This window comes from Salvelinus alpinus, chromosome 5, assembly GCF_045679555.1.
Source record: "Salvelinus alpinus chromosome 5, SLU_Salpinus.1, whole genome shotgun sequence".
In the NCBI taxonomy this organism is placed as follows: Eukaryota; Metazoa; Chordata; class Actinopteri; order Salmoniformes; family Salmonidae; genus Salvelinus; species Salvelinus alpinus.
Genome location: NC_092090.1, coordinates 66,258,592 through 66,280,486, shown reverse-complemented (window position 1 = coordinate 66,280,486; position 21,895 = coordinate 66,258,592).

Genomic DNA, 21,895 nt, shown 5'->3' with positions numbered 1-21,895 from the left:
ACAATCAATGTCCTGTACATGTGAAAACATAGATATTCAAAAATTATTCTCAAAATCAACCGACAACAGATCATGCTGGGAAATATGACAATAAGGCCCCTCCTATAGATTTAACTCCCTGTCTCTGGTTACTCTTAACGGAGTAAAAAGTAGTACTCTGTTCCAATCAACACCAGTTATCAACACAAATTATTTTAAAGGTTAAGATAACTCCAGTAGAGTCAATTCAAAACTGACATTTTAAACAATATGATTTCAACTGTCCTTGATGTACTGCGTGGATAGACTGGGGTGCGCTGGACGTGCTGGGTACGCTGGACGTGCTGGGGTGCGCTGGACGTGCTGGGGTGCGCTGGACGTGCTGGGGTGCGCTGGACGTGCTGGGGTGCGCTGGACGTGCTGGGGTGCGCTGGACGTGCTGGGGTGCACTGGACGTGCTGGGGTGCGCTGGACGTGCTGGGGTGCGCCGGACGTGCTGGGTACGCCGGACGTGCTGGGTACGCCGGACGTGCTGGGTACGCCGGACGTGCTGGGTACGCCGGACGTGCTGGGTACGCTGGAGGTGCGCTGGATGTGTTGGATGTGCTGGGGTCTGGTCATGTGTCCCAAATGGGACTGTATTTCCTTTATACTGCACTACTTTACAAACAATGATAGGGAATAGGATACCATTAGTCACTGTCACTAGCCGGCTACCACCCGGCACTCTACCCTGCACCTTAGAGACTGCTGCCCTCCGTACATAGAGTCATTGAACACCGGTCACTTTAATAGTGTTTACTTACTGTTTTATCCACTTTATATGTATACTGTATTCTAGTCAAGGCTCATCCTATATAACTACTGCTGTACACACCTTTTCTATTCACATACTGTCTATACACACAAATCACATACAGTGCCTTCAGAAAGTATTCACACCCCTTTACTTTTTCCACATTTTGTTGAGTTACAGGCTGAATTTCAAATCTATTAACTTTAGATTTTTTTGTCACTGGCCTACGAACAATACCCCATAATGTCAAAGTCAATAAGTATTCAAACCCTTTGTTATGGCAAGCTTAAATAAAATCAGGAGTAAAAATGTGCTTGCATGGACTGTGTGCAGAAATAGGGTTTAACATTATTTTGTAATGACTGCCTCATCTCTGTACCCCACACATACAATTGTCTGAAGGTCCTTCAGTCGAGCAGTGCATTTCAAACACATATTCAACCACAAAGATCAGGGAGGTTTTCCAATGCCTCACAAAGGGTAACTATTGGTAGATGGTAAAACAAAACAAAAGCAGACATTGAATATCCCTTTGAGTATGGTGAAGTTATTAATTACACTTTGGATGGTGTATCAATACACCCAGTCGCTACAAAGATGTCACGCTGGTATAAATTATTCGGGAAACAGGTGCAGGAATGCGTAATAGTTTTTTTTTTACTGTGCCCCAAATTTCGGCGTGCCGTGTATAGGCACGGGGACGAAGACCAAACAAACAAGTAACAAAAACACAGGGTTGAAAACCAAACAAAAGAGCGAGGAGAACCTCGAATAAATAACACGAGCGCACAATGATTATCGCACGGGACGAGACCTGTAGTCATCTGCGCAATCCACAAGCGCACGAAAGCCCAAAACACACAGCACAGGTACTTACACGCACCAATGGACATAGTAACAATAATCGACCGGACAATGGTGAACAAAGGGCACATATATACAAATACAATCAGTGGGAATAGGGGCCAGGTGTGCGCAATGAAAGTTCCAGAGGGATCCGTGACAAAAGATACAAGCGTCCTTCCTAACTCAGTTGCGGCAGAGGAAGGAAATTGCTCAGCGATTTCATCATGAGGCCAATGATGACTTTAAAACAGTTACAGAGTTTAATGGCTGTGACAGGAGAAAACTGAGGATGGATCAACAACATTGTAGTTACTCCAAAATACTAACCTAATTAACAGAGTGAAAATAAGGATCCTGTTTGCAACAAGGCACTAAAGTAATACTGCAAAAAATGTGGTAAAGTAATTAACTTTTTGTTCTAAATACAAAGTGTTATTTTGGGGGGAAATCCAACACAACCCATTACTGAGTACCACTCTCCAAAGTATTGGCTCAGGGGTGTGAATACTTATGTAAATGTTATATTTCTGTATTTCATTTTCAACAGATTTACAAACATTTCTAAAAGCATGTTTTCACTTTGTCATCATGGGGTATTGTGTGTAGATGGGTGAGCACATTTCTTTATGTAATCAATTTTGAAAGGCTGTAAAACAACAAAATGTGGAATAAGTGAAGGAGTATGAATACTTTCTGAAGGCATTGTATGTTGATTATGATATCATTGTGGTGGTGATAACTGTCCACAACTGTTTTACAAGTACCAGCTCTGATACCAGAACTGATAGCAGTATAAGTACAAGACACACATAGTGTCTGAGGTAGTAATAACACGGTCCCACCTGTTATCAAATAAAAAGGATCCAACCGATGCATTCCCCCAAAACACTGCTCCGACACTATCCCAAGAAGAAACCCCAATGAAACAAAGAGAACGAGAACGCAAAGAAAAGTGCAGACGCATCCAGCTCCGGAGCAATTACCCATGAAGCAACTTCTCAGCTCTCTGTGTCAGGCATGTCACAAAGTTATGGCAGGAGCAGAAAATATGCGGATTTAAACAAACGATTTTAATCAAGGCTGCGAGCGGCCGAGCCGGGCTGGGTGTCAGCCTTGATTTATTACCAGTAGACTATTAATGCACCACGAGGTGAGGGGGTCGCTGGCAGAGGAATAAAGGGATGGGGAGAGAGAGGGAGGGGTGGGGTGGGGGTAGAGGAGAGTGGGGGGAGGGAGGAAGGAGAGAAAGAGAGAGAGAGGGAGCGGGAAAGAGAGAGCGCGAGGGAGGGAGCGAGAAAGAGGGAGAGAGAGAGGGAGAGATTTTCAGGCCACAAAGAAACTATTGAACATGTAAACGCTCCTGTCTTTCTTTCTTCCCTTCATTCTCTCTCTCTTTTCCTCCCTCCCTCCCACCACCCACGTCTTCACGGTCTGACAGGGTGAGGAAGGAGGAGAGACAGACGAGAGGGAGGGAGAGGGATGGAAATTAAGGAATGGAGTCTGTTTTGTGTGTGTGTGTGATTTGTCAAGGATTATTGGTGTTCTTGTGTGAGTGTACGTGAATGTGTGTGTGTTCATCTGTCTCTACAATGAACATTAAAGGTAGACCTACTGTATGGGATTTAATACTTTAATACAACTGTGTGTGTGTGTGTGTGTGTGTGTGTGTGTGTGTGTGTGTGTGTGTGTGTGTGTGTGTGTGTGTGTGTGTGTGTGTGTGTGTGTGTGTGTGTGTGTGTGTGTGTGTGTGTGTGTGTGTTTCTGGGAAGTGAGTGCTCCTTTAGCAGGTGTTCCTTACTTGGTTGGATGTGTATGTTGAGCCCTCTGTGTGAGAGAGCTGAATAAGGCTGTTCTTCTCTCACCTCTTTATGGCTCTTTCACTTTATCCCCCCCCCCCCCCCCCCTCTCTCTCTCTCTCTCTTTCCTTCTCCATCTCTCTTTCATTCAGTGTACTATATAGGATTGGGTATAAGTTGCCACAGCCTCAGCCTTTTTGACATGGACACAGTGCTGAGCAGTGATGGAAAAAGTACCCAATTGTCATACTTGAGTAAAAGTAAAGATACCTTATTAGAAAATGACTCAAGTGAAAGGGAAAGTCACCCAGTGAAAAGGTACTTAAGTAAAAGTCTAAAAGTATTTGGTTTTAAATATAAGTATCAAAAGTAAATGTAATTGCTAAAACATACTTAAGTATCAAATGTAAAAGCATAAAAAAATTCTAATTCATATATTAAGCAAACCAGACGCCACCATCTTCTAGTTTTTTTAATTTACCGATAGCCAGGGGCATACTCCAACTCTCAGCAATCATTTACAAACGAAGCATGTGTGTTTAGTGAATCCGCCAGATCAGAGGCAGTAGGGATGACCAGGGATGTTCTCTTGATAAGTGTGTGAATTGGACCATTTTCCTGTCCTGCTAAGCATTCAAAATGTAACGGGTACTTTTGGGTGTCAATGAAAATATATGGAGTAAAAGGTATTTTCAAGGAATGTAGTGAAGTAAACGTAAATGTAGTCAAAAATATAAATAGTAAAGTAAAGTACAAATACCCCCAAAAACTGCTTAATTAGTACTTTATTGTATTTTTACTTAAGTACTTTACACCACTGGTGCTGAGTGAGCGTGATTGTGTTTCAGGCTTTGAGGAGGGAGCTTTTCACTGACCTGACAGGAGGAATCAACCCTCTTTATATATATATATATATATGCACGCACGCACGCACGCACGCACGCACGCACGCACGCACGCACGCACGCACGCACGCACACACACACACACACACACACACACACACACACACACACACACACACACACTTATACTTGAAACATGAAAAGTGTATCATTAAGACATGTACAGTCAGAGTTATCCTACATTCCTCTTTGCATCATTTCTATCTGACAGCTAACATTTGTATAATAAGGATCGGACCCTTTTTTTTCAATTTTCGTCAAAAATGACATACCCAAATCTAAGTGCCTGTAGCTCAGGACCTGATGCAAGGATATGCATATTATTGATACCATTTTAAAGGAAACACGTTGAAGTTTGTGGAAATGTGAAATTAATGTAGGAGAATATAACACATTAGATCTGGTAAAAGATAATACAAAGAAAAAAACATGTGTTTTTGAATTGCAAGAGAAAGGCCAAAATGTAATATTCCGGTTAGGCACAATTTAGATTTTGGCCACTAGATGGCATCAGTGTATGTGCAAAGTTTTAGACTGATTCAATGAACCATTGTATTTCTGTTCAAAATGTTGTATCAAGACTGCTCGCTCCTGTAGAGGATAACCTTTGCTCTGCCTTTCTGCCTGGGATTTCTTTGCTAAAATATGTCTTGAAATGAAATGTTCATCAGGGGGGAATTCCGACCTGAGTTAAGGCATGTAAATGGAAAGTAATTCCCTTTTTATGCACTTTTCTCTCTATGTGTATTCACCCGCTATTCTTTGGGGGTGGAGATCAAAGAAATTAAGGTGTGGCAGAGGTGTGTCTACAGATACACCATATTCTGACCTTGACTTAATTCCTTCATAATTCCAACACCTTTACGCACAATGAATAAGGTCAAGCAACCTGTTGGTTCCAAGTTGAAAAAGCATCTACTTTTCTGGGAGGGGGGATAGAAATAATAGCATTCTGGCTTCCCGAGTGGCGCAGTGGCGGGCAGGGCGCCTGCAGGTTGACTTCGGTCGTCAGTGCTTGAGGCGTCTCTCGGCCCGTCAGGCTCGCCCAGTTGGGACGCCGTGTGGCGCCCCTAGAGGGGGGGTACTGTCACGCCTGCTCCAGTTCTCCCTCTCCTGCGCTCGATTGCGCCATACTGCCTATCATTACGCACACCTATCCCCTTCATTACGCGCACCTGCACCTCATTGGACCCACCTGAACTCTATCGTTATTTGATTGCCTCCACTTTATCTGTCTGTTTCCTCTGTTTGATCCCTGTGTCTGTACTGATGCCGTTACTTTGTCCCCTGTCCAGACGCTGTTCCTGTCCTGTTTCATGTCCGTTATGTATTAAATGTTCTCCCTGTACCTGCTTCCTGTGTCCAGCGTCGATCCTTACAGTAGGCTTATGTATCCACTGTATGATATTCATATTTTATATATACAGTACCAGTCAAAAGTTTGGACACACGTACTCAATCCAAGGGTACTTCTTTATTTTTACTATTTTCTACAGTAAAGTGAAGACATCAAAACTATGAAATAACACATATGGATCATGTAGTAACCAAAAACGTGTTAAACAAATCAAAATATATTTTATATTTGAGATTCTTCAAAGTAGCCACCCTTTGCCTTGATGACAGTTTTGCACACTCTTGGCATTCTCTCAACCAGCTTTACCTGGAATGCTTGGAACAGTCTTGAAGGAGTTCCCACATATGTTGAGCATTTTTTGGCTGCTTTTCCTTTACTCTGCGGTCCAACTCATCCCAAACCATCTCAATTTGGTTGAGGTCGGGTGATTGTGGAGTCCAGGTCGTCTGATGCAGCACTCCATCACTCTCCTTCTTGGTCAAATAGCCCTTACAGAATGAATTAAACCACCATTTTCTTAAATTCTAACTAAAAGGTGCACCGTATTTAATGTTTTCGACAATTTCAGACCACTAAACAGCTATTGATTTAAAACGACAGAGAGCAAGTCGCGAAGAAAACAGGAGCTGCCTCCACTACTTCAACTTCAACATCATCAAATCACCTCTGCTTAGTCTAATACAGGGACAACCAAAAACAATTTAGTCCAATCAATTTAAGCTTAATATGATGTGGCTGTCCATGGTTGTGATTTGTGTGTGTGTGTGTGTGTGTGTGTGTGTGTGTGTGTGTGTGTGTGTGTGTGTGTGTGTGTGTGTGTGTGTGTGTGTGTGTGTGTGTGTGTGTGTGTGTGTGTGTGTGTGTGTGTGTGTGTGTGTGTGTGTGTGTGTGTGTGTGTGTGTGTGTGTGTGTGTGTGTGTGTGTGTGCATGCGCATTTATGCAAGTAAAAAAAAAGACTCACCCTACTTGTAGAGAAATGCCAATGACATCCTCCTCTCTTTCATGTTGACAAAGCCGTCTGTCACTCTGTCCTACAGTACACACTTTTTTTTTTTTGTCCTAGACTACCTGGCTAAAATGCTTGCTCGCTAGCCTAACTTCCACTCATGGGCAACGTTAGCTAGTTAACATTAGCCTTCTACATCTAGCTACATATTGAACTTCCATCCTCTTAGGCCAGGGGCACATCAATGTATGAGTTATTGGTTGGATCAGAATCGCCGTTATAATCATTGGCCAGTACAGAGAATTAAGTAAAACCACAAGTCCAAATCCCTATCTCCATCCATGGCTAATTTAGGAAAGGGACAATTTTAGCTAGCTAGCTAGCCACCGGAGGACAAGAACACAACGAGACGCAACAATTCAAGTTTTTCTGTCAGTGACGCATGCTCTCAACGGGATTTGATAAGAGTGACGTCAAAATCCAGGCTGGCTTCCCTTGACACTTTTTTGTTTTGGTGTGCCAGGACCATTCACAGTTGAGCTCGCTCAGTTTAGCTCAACGCTGATTGGCACATTTTTAATACTTCTTTTAAATCAAGGGAGGCCAGATGCTCGCTGGCTTCCCTTGCCTTTAATGCTACGGACGGAAACCGTGTCACACTCATTTGGACCAGAAAGTATCAGATAGATGGCCTACCCGTAGAGAGACAGAGGGGCGCTATTTTGATCACTCGGATGCTTTCTTCTGTAAAATACATTCAGCCTCTTGCTAATTGAAGGAAAATTATGAAACACAGAGAGACGAAAGATAAAATAATGTTTTTTTTAATGGTACATTTTTGCGGGAAGCCTAGCTTCTCTTGGCATCCATGAATACACTCCACTGCCCACAAAGTAAGTCTGAATACCAAATACTGAAACGTGCGTAGGAAAGGCATGAGTAGGAAAGGCATGAATTCCTAAATCAGGATCGGGCCCTAAGCAGGTAAAGACTCTAAACTTTTTTATTACTATTCACAACCCTAAATAATATACAAGATAAGCACCAATTGGTGCTGAAAGGAGATGAATATGCATGTATTTAGGCCTACATGGCTTTCTTTCATTGATCCCTAATATTCTGAACCGTTCTCTCCATATATTCAAGTCTGACGAGAAAATACAAATTAAGCTTAGATAAATGTACTGAAAACCCTATTGAATGAAAACTCCAAGAGAAAATATTTTGGCCAGCAAGTAGGAGGGTTTTCAGAAGTTGAATGACATTGATTCAGCACCCGCAAGGGAACCACGCCTGGTGGTAAGTCTGAATACCAGCGTAGGAAAGGCGTGCATAAGAAAAGCCCCAGGAGCATAGCAAGAACAGATGAATGGTTGTGTGTGTTTTTGCATGCTTGCGCAGGTGTGTGTGTGTATATCTGTGTCTATAGATAGTAAATTTCAGTGGGTTGGTCCGATGACCATCTTCCCTGAAACCCTCTGCTGAGCGATCAGCCACAGATTCCTGTCACGACGGGAACAAGCCCGGCCCATACCGTGTCTCCATGAGACTGTCAATCATTTGGTCACCTGTCAGGGCACCTGACACCAGCCTGAGCCCAGAATGTCTCCATCAGCCCCTCATCCCCCTCTCCCTCTCTTCCCTCATCTCATCGCCTACTCTCTCCATCCCTCTCTCAGCCCTTGTCTGGCCAATTCCTTACTGGTCAGCAACAGACAAGAAAAATGTGCGGGGTTTCAGTAGTGTGTGTGGCATGCATGTGTGTGTGTGTGTGTGTGTGTACGTGTGTGGTTTGAGCTTGTGTATTTGTGTTTGGGTCAGTGAATGAGGACTGAAGTGAGCTTGTTTTGATCCTCTCTCATCACCAGTTTGGCAGCTCGCTCTGTCTGTCTGTCTCCCTCTCCTTCTTTCTTCTTCTCTCTCTCCCTCTCCATCTCTCTGTCACTTGTCTCTCAAAGACAGATGAGAAGCTGTCATCCTGTGAAGAGGTGTCTGTTGTGTGTGTGTGTGTGTGTGTGTGTGTGTGTGTGTGTGTGTGTGTGTGTGTGTGTGTGTGTGTGTGTGTGTGTGTGTGTGTGTGTGTGTGTGTGTGTGTGTGTGTGTGTGTGTGTGTGTGTGTGTGTGTGTGTGTGTGTGTGCCTGCATGTGTGTCTGTGCATATGTGAGTGTGTTTGTGTGTATGTTTGTGTGTCTGTTCAGCTGTGTGTGGCTGAATCAATCAGAGTTCAAACAAGGTGGAAACATGCATTGATAAGGCAGTTAATGAAGTGATTGACAGGATCAATGCAGACCTCTGGGGGACAATGAGTTCCATTGTGTGTGTGCATGTGTGTGTGCGTGCTGCAGGCATGTGCACAGATAGGGGTCTAGGGGTGCCTGAGCACCTGCCCGTTTGCCTTCCTATGAGAAACGTACCCTTTCAGATTGGTGGGATTTTATAATGAATACATTTTTATTTTGCTTTTAGTCTCTTTTCTCTCCTGTTATTTTACATTTAAATAATTGGCTAACAAATATATTAAAATATATCCCTCCACGCTCCTCTACCCCCATGCGAGCGCACACTGCACTCATCCTGCTGCTGCAGGCAGAAGCTACCGGCGCTGAGCGGTAGTATGATTATTGGCTGCTTTTTGAGTTGCATGTGGTCTTTCACGGTCAGGGACAGGGAAGGGTTTAATTCAACTGTTTGTTCGTAGGCCTACGAGGCAGTTGTTAGCAGCAGAACAAACTCCAATCACAGGTAAAAAGTAGCTCGATTGTTTCAACTGCATAGTTTCCAGTTAGATCGCTAACAAGGATATTTACATCATCTACATTCGCTATGATCCGCTGATAGCCCACCCTTCTTTCCCTTCTCTGTGAGCAAAAGGCTACGTAGTGTTAACTGCTCCCTCCACTCCCTCATCCATCACATCGACAGCACAATGAAACAATGATGTCACCCCACTGCATAGGGCCTTCCAACTTGTTTATGTCTTATAGTCTGAGGAATGTCAAGCAGGAAGAGTAGACTGTAATGTAATGATTGATTTATATATATTTTATATCTGAGTGATTGAAGACTACTACATACTACTCCGACAGTACATATCCACAAACACTCTTCAGCCAGCAATGATATCAGAGAATCATAGTCAATTCTCTGCTGTTTGGTAGGTTAAATGCTGTTTGCAGAATTGTTAGGGGACAAAACATGGATTAGTGTACCTGCAATTTCTTTCAGCAATGGCCACACACACTGTGCTCAGAATTAGGTTTGGCACTGACAAGATACCGTAGACCTTGAATCTCTTGAACTTCTCGTCCCGTAAGGACACAGGGCACGTTATGAATATGTATCACATGTATACATAGCTAGTGGATTATCATCTATCTACCGCTCTCTCTCGACCTCCCCGGCCCTTCGCTCCTAGTCCCTCTGTCTTCCTCTCTTCCCTCTCTCCTCTCAGCTGTTCAAATATTACCCTTCTATTTATACTCTGCTTGGGGAAATATTTACCCATGGCTGTTGGAGCAGAAGGGTATGAATGGGCATCATTTCAGCTTGTCAAATTAGCCGCCCCTCACTGCCTGCTAATGTCTCTGTAATTGGAATGCTGGCAGGGACGGCGGTCTGCTTGCTCTGCTCCGTACCGCGCTGTGTTGTCATGTGGGTCACGTGTTGGTAATGCTGCTAGCTGCTGGGAGGTGGTGGTGCAGAGATAGGCTGCCTGCACCACGGGTGGTGATGTTATGCCATTGTTTTGGGCCACGTTGGTAACTGTTGTCATGTAGCTAGGCCTGTTGTGTTGTGTCGTGTTCTATGGGGCTATTTATGGATATTGAGTTGGATGGTAATCCGGCAAAGACTGACAATGTGTTGTCATCAAAACTTAGCAGGCAGATGTTAGTGCTTATGTGATGAGAAGCTGAAATGCTGGAGTGGGAAGGACATACACGCCATAATATCACAGTCAACAAATATTGAGCCACAACACTGAATCAAGATGGCAACACAATAGAAACACATACTGTAGCATTTCTCCTTAGGTGAGGTATAAAGTGGAGAGAGAGAGCGAGAGACAGGTAGGGAGAGAATAGGGTGAGAGAGAGGGAGGAGAGAAGAAAGGCAGCCGGGCTGATATTGATCTTCTGGCAAAGAGATTGATAGAGCAATAAAGAGCTGCAGAGAGGAGAGGAGAGACGAGAAGAGGGGAGAGGGGAGGAGGGCGGGGAAGACGGGAAGGTGAGAGGGAGGATTGGAGGGCAAGAGATGGATGGATGGACGTCTGGCTCACCGGCATTAATAAGTAAGGGGAGAGAGGGAGGGAAAGAGAGATGGAGGGAGAGAAAGAGACGATACATTACTGTGAAAAATGGAGGTGGTGTTGATGAGGTGGCCAGAGAGTGACATCATTTTAGAGGTTAGAGTGCAGACGCCTCCAGTTCTTAATTGGGTCAAGGAGAGGAGAACGAGAGAGCGAGGGACAGGTCTGAACGATGGATTAGTATGTGGAGGTAGTGAGAAAGGGGAAAGGAGAGAAGGGAGAAGAGAGGGGGGGAGGGAAAGAACAAGAAAGAGAGGGAGAGAGAGGGCTCACTGATTGGATTTTATATCGTGCTTGGTTTTTCTTAGGGTCCATGCGTTACACAGTAGCCAGCTCAGACACCAAAGGTGACCCCCAGCTGCCTAATGGCACAATACATATTCTATAATGAAGTCACCACCAGGGCCCCACCATGCCTGAACTGTGTATCTCTGCTGCTCTTTCTCTCTCTCAAGCACACACACACATGCATACGAACACGCACGCATGCACGCACCCACACACCCACGCACACACCCACACACACAAACCCCAGTACGCAGGGAAACACACACCTAAATTACCTTGGGTGATGCATAAAGCTTTCACGCAACACTGAGTAGGAAAATAGTTACAGTAAGTGATGCAAGAGAAGCGGGTGTTTGGAGGATATATTGGCACAGGTGTTGTTAGGCCCGAGACAAAGTCAAGGCAAACCGTGTCAATATATCCTCCAAACACCGGCTTCGAGGGCATTATCACTTTTATACAACAGGTTACCAAATCATTAAAATAATGATTGACATATTTTCATTAAAAAGTTATTTTGATTAATTTATTAATACCGTTTCAGACTTCCACGAGATATAGTCCCGTTGTCTAAGGTTACCACCCAGTCGTTCGACCCAGTCGTTCGTTATAAATGTTCCATATCCCATATCGTTCTTATCCCTTGCTTGCTAGCTAGCCAACTACGGCTAACTTACAGTCACGTTAAACAGTGTAGCCAGAATAACAGGAAAGTAGCTGCATTTGCATTTGTTTAAGCTGTTTTCTAGTGACATTTATTTGGATACATCCATAACAATGAGCTAATGATGCGTGATTTCGCCTTGCATAGAAAATGTGCTTTCTAGTCAGGACACTGTCGTTCAGAGGAGCTAGCCAACAACACAGCTAACACAATCACTTCAAACTGAAGCGGGAAAAACAGCAAACTAGCTGCACATTTCGTTTGATCTGTTTTCTATTTCTTTGCACATATCCATACAAATGATGCCAGCTGATTCATGATTTCGACTGGCTGAGAAAGGCTGCCTGCCTGTCTGTCTCGTCCTGACTCCCGACATGTTCATTACTATGGGACAACTGGCGATCGAATTTCAATATTGAAACAACGTTGCAAATGTTCGAGAGGCAGACAGCAAGGTTTATACAAATCTCCGCTGTTGAAAATCAAAGTCTAAAAGAAATGTGAGGTTATGTCTAGATGCTTTTTAAAGTGGAGAACAACTTTATACATTTCCTGGCTGGGCTGATGAGACGCGCAGAGGATCAATGTCATAGCTTTAGCCGGTGGTAACTTGTGGAATAGACACCGGCTGGAATGTGATTTTAACCAATCAGCATCCAGGATTAGACCCACAGGACTCATTCAGAGAGAGGCCATTTTACATCTCCTACTCCTATTCAATTAAGATAGTTTTCTACCCCTCACTCTGTCTCTCTCTAGTTTTATCATGTGGAGCAGCAGGTGTAATTTAATAAGAGGTGTGTACAGAGTGAATATGTCAGAGTGTGTGGTGCGTGTGTGTGTGCCTCGTGCGTGTGTATGAGCAGAGGACAGACGCTATCATTACAGAGAGGGTGTGGTGGTGACACATGATGCATTGCCCAGGCAGCATTGATCTGGCCTCTGCAATGGTGAGGTGTCTGGGTAAGCCTTACAGATGGAGTGTTTGTTTGTTTGTTTGTGTGTGTGTGTGTGTGTGTGTGTGTGTGTGTGTGTGTGTGTGTGTGTGTGTGTGTGTGTGTGTGTGTGTGTGTGTGTGTGTGTGTGTGTGTGTGTGTGTGTGTGTGTGTGTGTGTGTGTGTGTGTGTGTGTGTGTGTGTGTGTGTGTGATGTATGGGTGCGTGGCATGGCGGCCGGGCACAGCCATCACTCAGGTACGGAGGACTAATGGAGGGGACGAGGCAGACAGCCGCTGATGGATGGCCTGTCCCAGCACACACAAACACACACACAACGCAACTCCACAGTGGCACTCATCAGATAACAGCACTAATGTCTGACCTCCTTAACTCAGCACATGCCCTTCACCTGGAGAGAGAGAGTGAGGGAGAGGGAGTTAGGGGGAGACAGAGAGGGGGGACAGGGATAGAGAGAGAGAGAGAGAGAGAGAGAGAGAGAGAGAGAGAGAGAGAGAGAGAGAGAGAGAGAGAGAGAGAGAGAGAGAGAGAGAGAGAGAGAGAGAGAGAGAGAGAGAGAGAGAGAGAGAGAGAGAGAGAGAGAGAGAGAGAGAGAGAGAGAGAGAGAGAGAGAGAGAGAGAGAGAGAGAGAGAGGGAGTGACTTTTATTCATGAGAGCTTTACACAGCATCTATGGGTATTAACCCTTTTTGCCTTGTATTTTCCCCTTAGAGTGGAAGCAGTGCAACTAAAATGTGTATTTCTGTGTTGTTGGCACACCTAAAAGTCTGCCAATAGGATCTCAGTTCCCCTTTTGCATCACCACAGATTCTAAACATGATGGACTCACAAGCACACACACAACTAGTATCGCACCAACAGGCATACATACATACACACGATGCATAGAACAAACAGATATACGCACATGCAAAACACACTCTCAAAAAAATAGTCTCACACACACACACACACACACACACACACACACACACACACACACACACACACACACACACACACACACACACACACACACACACACACACACACACACACCCACACACACACACACACACACACACACACACACACACACACACACACACACACACACACACACACACACACACACACCTGCGCACACAGCGAGTGAACCCACATGTGTTTCATATTGCTGTAGCCGCAATACATGGCTTCCTTCACTCTCCATTAGGTTCCATCTGAATGAAATGCTCAGAGACATTAAGGTGATGTTACAGGCCAATAAAGTATTTAAAGACCCCTGGGGCTGGCCGTGCAGGGGGCTGCAGGGAGGGGAGAGGACAGGGGAATGCTGGGGGGAGAGAGGACAGGGGACTGCAGGGAGGGGAGAGGACAGGGGACTGCAGGGAGGGGAGAGGACAGGGGACTGCAGGGAGGGGAGAGGACAGGGGAATGCTGGGGGGAGAGAGGACAGGGGACTGCAGGGAGGGGAGAGGACAGGGGACTGCAGGGAGGGGAGAGGACAGGGAACTGGAGGGAGGGGAGAGGACAGGGGACTGCAGGGAGGGGAGAGGACAGGGGAATGCTGGGGGGAGAGACGACAGGGGAGGCTGGGGGGGAGAGGTGGCACAAAACAGACCTCCCCTCCCTCTGTTATATAGGCACAATAGGCCTTAACACACAACACAGTAGGCCTTAACAACACGACACAGTAGGCCTTAACAACACGACAGAGTAGGCTTAACAACACGACACAGTAGGCCTTAACAACATGACACAGCAGGCCTTAACAACACGACACAGCAGGCCTAAACAACACGACAGAGTAGGCTTAACAACACGACACAGTAGTCCTTAACACACGACACAGTAGGCCTTAACAACACGACAGAGTAGGCTTAACAACACGACACAGTAGGCCTTAACACAAGACACAGTAGTCCTTAACAACACGACACAGTAGGCCTTAACAACACGACACAGTAGAATTCAACAACAAGACACAGTAGACCTACTCAACACAACAAGACACAGTAGACCTTAACAACACGACACAGTAGGCCTTAACAACACGACACAGTAGACCTACTCAACACAACACGACACAGTAGACCTAAACAACACAACATGACACAGCAAGCCTAAACAACGCAACACAACAAAGTAGGCCTACACAACACAACACGACACAGAAGGTCCTACAGAACACAACATGACACAGTAGAGCTTAACAACACGACAGAGTAGGCTTAACAACACGACACAGTAGGCCTTAACATACGACACAGTAGGGCCTTAACATGTGGCACAGTAGGCCTTAACAACACGACACAGTAGGCCTTAACAACACGACAGAGTAGGCTTAACAACTTGACACAGTAGGCCTTAACACACGACACAGTAGGCTTAACAACACGACACAGCAGGCCTTAAAAACACAACAGAGTAGGCTTAAGATAACGACACAGCAGGCCTTAACACACAACACAGTAGGCTTAACAACACGACACAGAAGGCCTTAACAACACGACACAGCAGGCCTTAACAACACGACACAGCAGGCCTTAACAACACGACACAGCAGGCCTTAACAACACGACAGAGTAGGCCTTAACAACACAACACAGTAGGCTTCAACAACAAGACACAGTAAACCTACTCAACACAACAATACACAGTAGACCTTAACAACACCACACGGTAGGCCTTAACACACGACACAACAGGCCTTAACAACACGACAGAGCAGGCCTTAACAACACGACACAGCAGGCCTTAACAACACGACACAGTAGGCCTTAACAACACAACACAGTAGACTTCAACAACACGACACAGTAGGCTTCAACAACAAGACACACTAGACCTACTCAACACAACAAGACACAGTAGACCTTAACAACACGACACAGTAGGCCTTAACAACACGACACAGTAGACCTACTCAACACAACACGACACAGTAGGCCTAAACAACACAACATGACACAGCAGGCCTAAACAACGCAACACAACAAAGTAGGTCTACACAACACAACATGACACAGTAGGCCTTAACAACACGACAGAGTAGGTTTAACAACACGAAACAGTAGGCCTTAACACACAACACAGTAGGCCTTAACAACACAACACAGTAGGCCTTAACACACGACACAGTAGGGACCTAACAACACGACAGAGTAGGCTTAACAACACGACACAGTAGGACCTTAACAACACGACACAGTAGGCTTAACAACACGACACAGTAGGCCTTAATACACAACACAGTAGGCCTTAACAACACGACACAGCAGGGCTTAACAACACGACACAGCAGACCTTAACAACACGACACAGCAGGCCTTAACAACACGACACAGTAGGCCTACTCAACACAACAAGACACAGTAGACCTTAACAACATGACACAGTAGGCCTTAACAACACGATACAGTAGACCTACTCAACACAACACAACACAGTAGGCCTAAACAACACAACATGACACAGTAGACCGAAACAACGCAACACAACCAAGTAGGCCTACACAACACAACACGACACAGAAGGGCCTACAGAACACAACATGACACAGTAGAGCTTAACAACACGACAGAGTAGGCCTTAACAACACAACACAGTAGGCCTTAACATACGACACAGTAGGGCCTTAACACGTGAAACAGTAGGCCTTAACAACACGACACAGTAGGCCTTAACACGCGACAGAGTAGGCTTAACAACATGACACAGTAGGCCTTAACAACACGACACAGTAGGCCTTAACACGCGACAGAGTAGGCTTAACAACATGACACAGTAGGCCTTAACACACGACACAGTAGGCTTAACAACACGACACAGCAGGCCTTAACAACACAACACAGTAGACCTACTCAACACAACAAGACACAGTAGACATACTCAACACAACACGACACAGTAGGCCTACACTACACAACACGACACAAAAGGTCCTACAGAACATAACACGACACAGTAGACCTTAACAACACGACAGAGTAGGCTTAACAACACGACACAGTAGGCCTTAACACACGACACAGTAGGCCTTAACACGTGGCACAGTAGGCCTTAACAACACAACACAGTAGGCCTTAACACACGACACAGTAGTCTTAACAACACGACAGAGTAGGCTTAACAACACGACACAGTAGGCCTTAACACACGACACAGTAGGCCTTAACACGTGGCACAGTAGGCCTTAACAACACGACACAGTAGGCCTTAACACACGACACAGTAGGCTTAACAACACGACACAGTAGGCCTTAACAACACGACACAGTAGGACTTAAAAACACAACAGAGTAGGCTTAACAACACGTCACAGTAGGCCTTAACACACGACACAGCAGGCCTTAACAACACGTCACAGCAGGCCTTAACAACACGACACAGCAGGCCTTAACAACACGACACAGCAGGCCTTAACAACACAACACAGTAGGCTTCAACAACAAGACACAGTAAACCTACTCAACACAACAAGACACAGTAGACCTTAACAACACGACACAGTAGGCCTTAACAACACGACACAGTAGACCTACTCAACACAACACAAAACAGTAGGCCTAAACAACGCATTACGACAAAGTAGGCCTACACAACACAACACAGAAGGTCCCACAGAACACAACACGACACAGTAGGCATAACAACACGCCACAGTAGGCCTTAACACACGACTTGGTAGGCCTTAACACATGACACAGTAGGCCTTAACAACACGACATTAACAACACGACACAGTAGGCCTCAACAACACGACAGAGTTGGCTTAACACACGACACAGTAGACCCTAACAACACAGCAGAGTAGGCTTAACAACACGACACAACACACTAGGTCTACACGACACGACAAAGTAGGCCAACTCAAAACAACACAACACAGTAGGTCTAAACAACACAAGCCCCCTCTTAAAGACATCAACCCTCAGCGCAAGAAGGGGTTTTTACTTTAATGAGTCCAAACACATTAAGAATGTATTGAGGCTTGGTAGACTAGAGGAGTTGGAGGAGAAGGATGGATATTTGTCTGGTGCTATTGATTTCTCACAAGCTTTTATTGCATCTCAGCGACGGGCTAATGCCCCCAGATCCTGCTACACTGTGAATTATTAAACACACTGTTTTGTTTTGTGTCAGCTGCAAAGTAATTCGAGATTTGTGACGCTGATATCTGATGATGTGGTATGGGAGTAAAGTGTTTATTCTCGGGAATTGGACTGACGTAGACGATGATGAGAGGTCGGCATCGCTGGCTGCTAATGTGGTAAGTCAATATCAAGTTTGGGAGAAGTCAGCAGGCCTGCGTCCCAAATGGCACTGTATTCCCTACAGTGCACTACATTTGACCAGATCCTAATAGGTCCTGGTCAAAAGTAGTACACTAAATAGAATAGGGTGTCATTTGGGACACCGATAAGGACAGTGATATTGCTGCTTAGTGGCTGGACACGTTCCAACATTGTCCTGGTGTCGCAGGCTTCATCTATAACCTGACAGATATGAGTAACCTGAGAGAATGTGGGATGACAGATTCACCCCTCATATCGTACAGTATCATGGAGCGCGCGATGGGTGTAAAAAAAGAACACAAAATGAAGCAAGAAACACAACTGAGTGAAATAGAGTGACCGCAAAAAGATATGGAGAAGAAGATAAAAGAGGTAGAGAGAGAGAGAGAGAGAGAGAGAACCGGAGAGGAGTTAAGATTCAGGGCCTCACGGCGGCAGAGGGAGCTATCATTACCATACATCAGGAAAATAAATGAGGCTTTCAGCGGGCCGTAATAAGAGTTTGATAAATCATCAGGCCAGAATTAACTAGACGTCAAAACAATGTGAGCAGGCTGATGGATGGGGGAGGAGGGGCTGATGGCACAGATTAGTCTGGCTGGGACTGGGCAGGACCGACCGGGCGAGGAGGGGAGTGAAGGGGTGAGAGCCTGACAAGGTCGAGTGAGGTGGGGTGAGGATGGATGGGGTGGGTGGGAGCACAAGGACATAGGGGTGTTTTTGGCAGCCATGCAAGCTTTATAGAACAGAATAGGTTGTAAGGAGAGGAATACAGAGCGGGTTAGTAGAATGAGTTCAGAGAGAAATAGAGGAGAGGACATTTGTTTTGAAGCTCTACATTCCAGACTTTTGTCATTCCTTTGTCATCCAGACGATGTAGGTCAGATTTGAGACTCCACGGTGATTGTAGTACACAGCAGCTGATTGTATACTGTAGCACTAGACAACCCCTTGATTATTCCATACTCAATGCTGTTACGTTGTGTCCAAGTGATTTGTCACAGGACAGGAGAGTGATTTGGTGTGTGTGTGTGTGTGTGCGTGTGTGTTGGGGGTTGGTTATCAGGCTTCTGATCATGAGACTGGTTAACACTGTAGTAGCCATTACATGAGGGCGGTGTGTCACAGCTTGTGCCACGTCCTCTCTCTCTCTCGTTCCCTCTCTATCCTTCCCTAGCCGACTGGGGGGAGCTTTAATTGCGCAACGCTGACCTTTCCTGAGTCGCCGTGACAACCCTGTCGCCAGCAACGGGAGGTGACGGTGGCCCGATTAGTGGTGACAGTGCCGGGCGGGCGGCACCCGGGCATGGCTAATTGGGCCCCATCATCCTCAGCGCTAGTTAGAGAGGAGAGGAGACCAGAGCATTGCCAGGCTCCAGGGGGAGCCGTGTCCACTCTCACTCTCCTCAATTCCTGCCTGCTTGCTCTGACTGTGTGTGTGTGGGGGGAGGAGGGGAGTGTGTGTGTGTGTGTGTGTGTGTGTGTGTGTGTGTGTGTGTGTGTGTGTGTGTGTGTGTGTGTGTGTGTGTGTGTGTGTGTGTGTGTGTGTGTGTGTGGGGGGGGGGGGGGGGGAGGGGGGGAGGGGAGTTTGTGTGTGTGTGTGTGTGTGTTAGTGATGCACGGGTTGACTCATAACCGCAGTCCCCGAGGTTATATCCTCAGGGCCGGGCGGGTTTAGAGTCATGAAATACTGTGTGGATGGAGGGCGGGTGGGTAGCGGGTGGGTTGCATAAAGAGAAACAATGCAAAATCCATAAATGTAAAATTCTTGTGCAATTTATATCCACCATATAGGCTACATTGAGGTTTTTTTCTTTCATTATTTGTATCTGCCGTTAGTGCGTCACCTAAGCCTAAGAGAAAAGCTGTGAAACGCTGCGAGTTGAAGTTGAAGTAGTCTAATGTTTGGGAAGGATTTGGTGAAGTGTTAAAAGAGGACGATAGCAGTTCCGGCTATGTTATATGTGATTATTGTGAGGCACTATACCCATTTGACAGTCACAAGACTTCAACATGACACGTCAAGGGAACTGTACTGTTCAGATGGGTTAAATGGAACAGTAGCCGAACTGACATCTGGACACTGGATAACAATAACTCCTGCAGGATGAAGCATTTCTTGCAGTAAAATTATACACCAAATGTACATTTTGACTCGGGAACGGGAGGGGAGAAATATGATTTCTTTATTTGAGAGAATGAATGCTTTCTTTATCAGCATCTTAAAAGCTGATAGTATTTCAGCCATATAAAATATGCATCCAAGCCGAACTGAGAAGCTGCGTGTATCTAATTGTTGACGAACAAATACCCTACCAAAATATCAGAAATTATAAGCAGAAACAAAGGCCTATCTAGAAAGGCCTGTCAAAAAATAGATTCGCTATAGAGCTATAGATTTGACTATAGAGCGCATTTTCTATATTTGCGGGTTACGGTCGGGTGCGGGTCTCAGACTTTCACTTCATCACATACTATAGTCGGGCGGACGCACACAGGTTATTAGCAATTGCGAGGAGGTGCGGGTGAACAAACAGCTGACCCGCTTATCACTAGTGTGTTAGTTCAGTAGGAGAGGGCCTAACTGGAATGGAGCTAGATTGAACAGAACGAGGCACAATGATGACATGACGCTCAGAAGATAATTATGTCCCACACTCTCTCTCCCTGCCCTACCGCCTGGTGACATCTCTCTGTGTGCAGCTGACGGGGACGTGGCCTGGGGCCTGAAGCTGGGCAGGAGGATGGAGAACGGAGGATGTGTACTCAGACCTGCAGTCACTGGGCAGACGGCCCTGCCCCTACACTTTTATTTTAAAAAGGTGCTACCTGGAACCAAAGAGGGTTGTCCCATGGGGACAGCCCAAGAACCCATTTGGAACCATGTTTTCTAAGAGTGTAGGCCTGGATGGGCCCTCAGCCTACCCAAAACTGGAACTGTGTACAACTGTACGATGTCTATCTTTACCATTGTATGTGTACAGCCGGTCTGCACACTGTTTCTACAGACTGTGTGTTGTCTACAGTGAAGACTCAGTCTGTCTTGTACTAGGTTTTCTTGTCATGTCTGTCCATACTGGGATTTACTCTGGGTGGATGTGCTTCAGTGTAAAGCCTTCCTCAGCTTACTTACTTAATGAGCTATGATGAATAATAGTCAGAGTCAGATCTAGCCTGTCCATTCTGTCAGTCTGTACGTCTGTCTATCTGTCTGTCCGTCCATTTGAAGATTATCCAGTCAGTCAATCTGTCTGTCTGTCTGTCCATTTGAAGATTATCCAGTCAGTCAATCTGTCTGTCTGTCTATCTGTCCGTCCATTTGAAGATTATCCAGTCAGTCAATCTGTCTGTCTGTCCGTCCATTTGAACATTATCCAGTCAGTCAATCTGTCTGTCTGTCCATTTGAACATTATCCAGTCAGTCAGTAAGTCCACCTGAGGCCCCCATCTAGGAGAGATGTTTTCTCAAAACATATGTGTCTCCAATTCAGGCTCTTCATTTCAGGCCAAAACAAAGTGTGCTTTGCATTCTGATTTAATCCATACCAACCAACCACGCTGCTGGGGGACTAATCCCTGGAAACCATCTAAACATGTGGTTTAAGGGAATTGGATAAGACCCCCACCCTTGACCTACGGTACATCCCAAATGGCACCTAGTTCTCTATATAGTGCACTACTTCTGATCCAAGCCCGATGGGGTGAAAGTAGTGCACTATAAAAGGGAATAGGGTACCATTTGTGAGGTAACTTTATTATTAGGATAAATAAT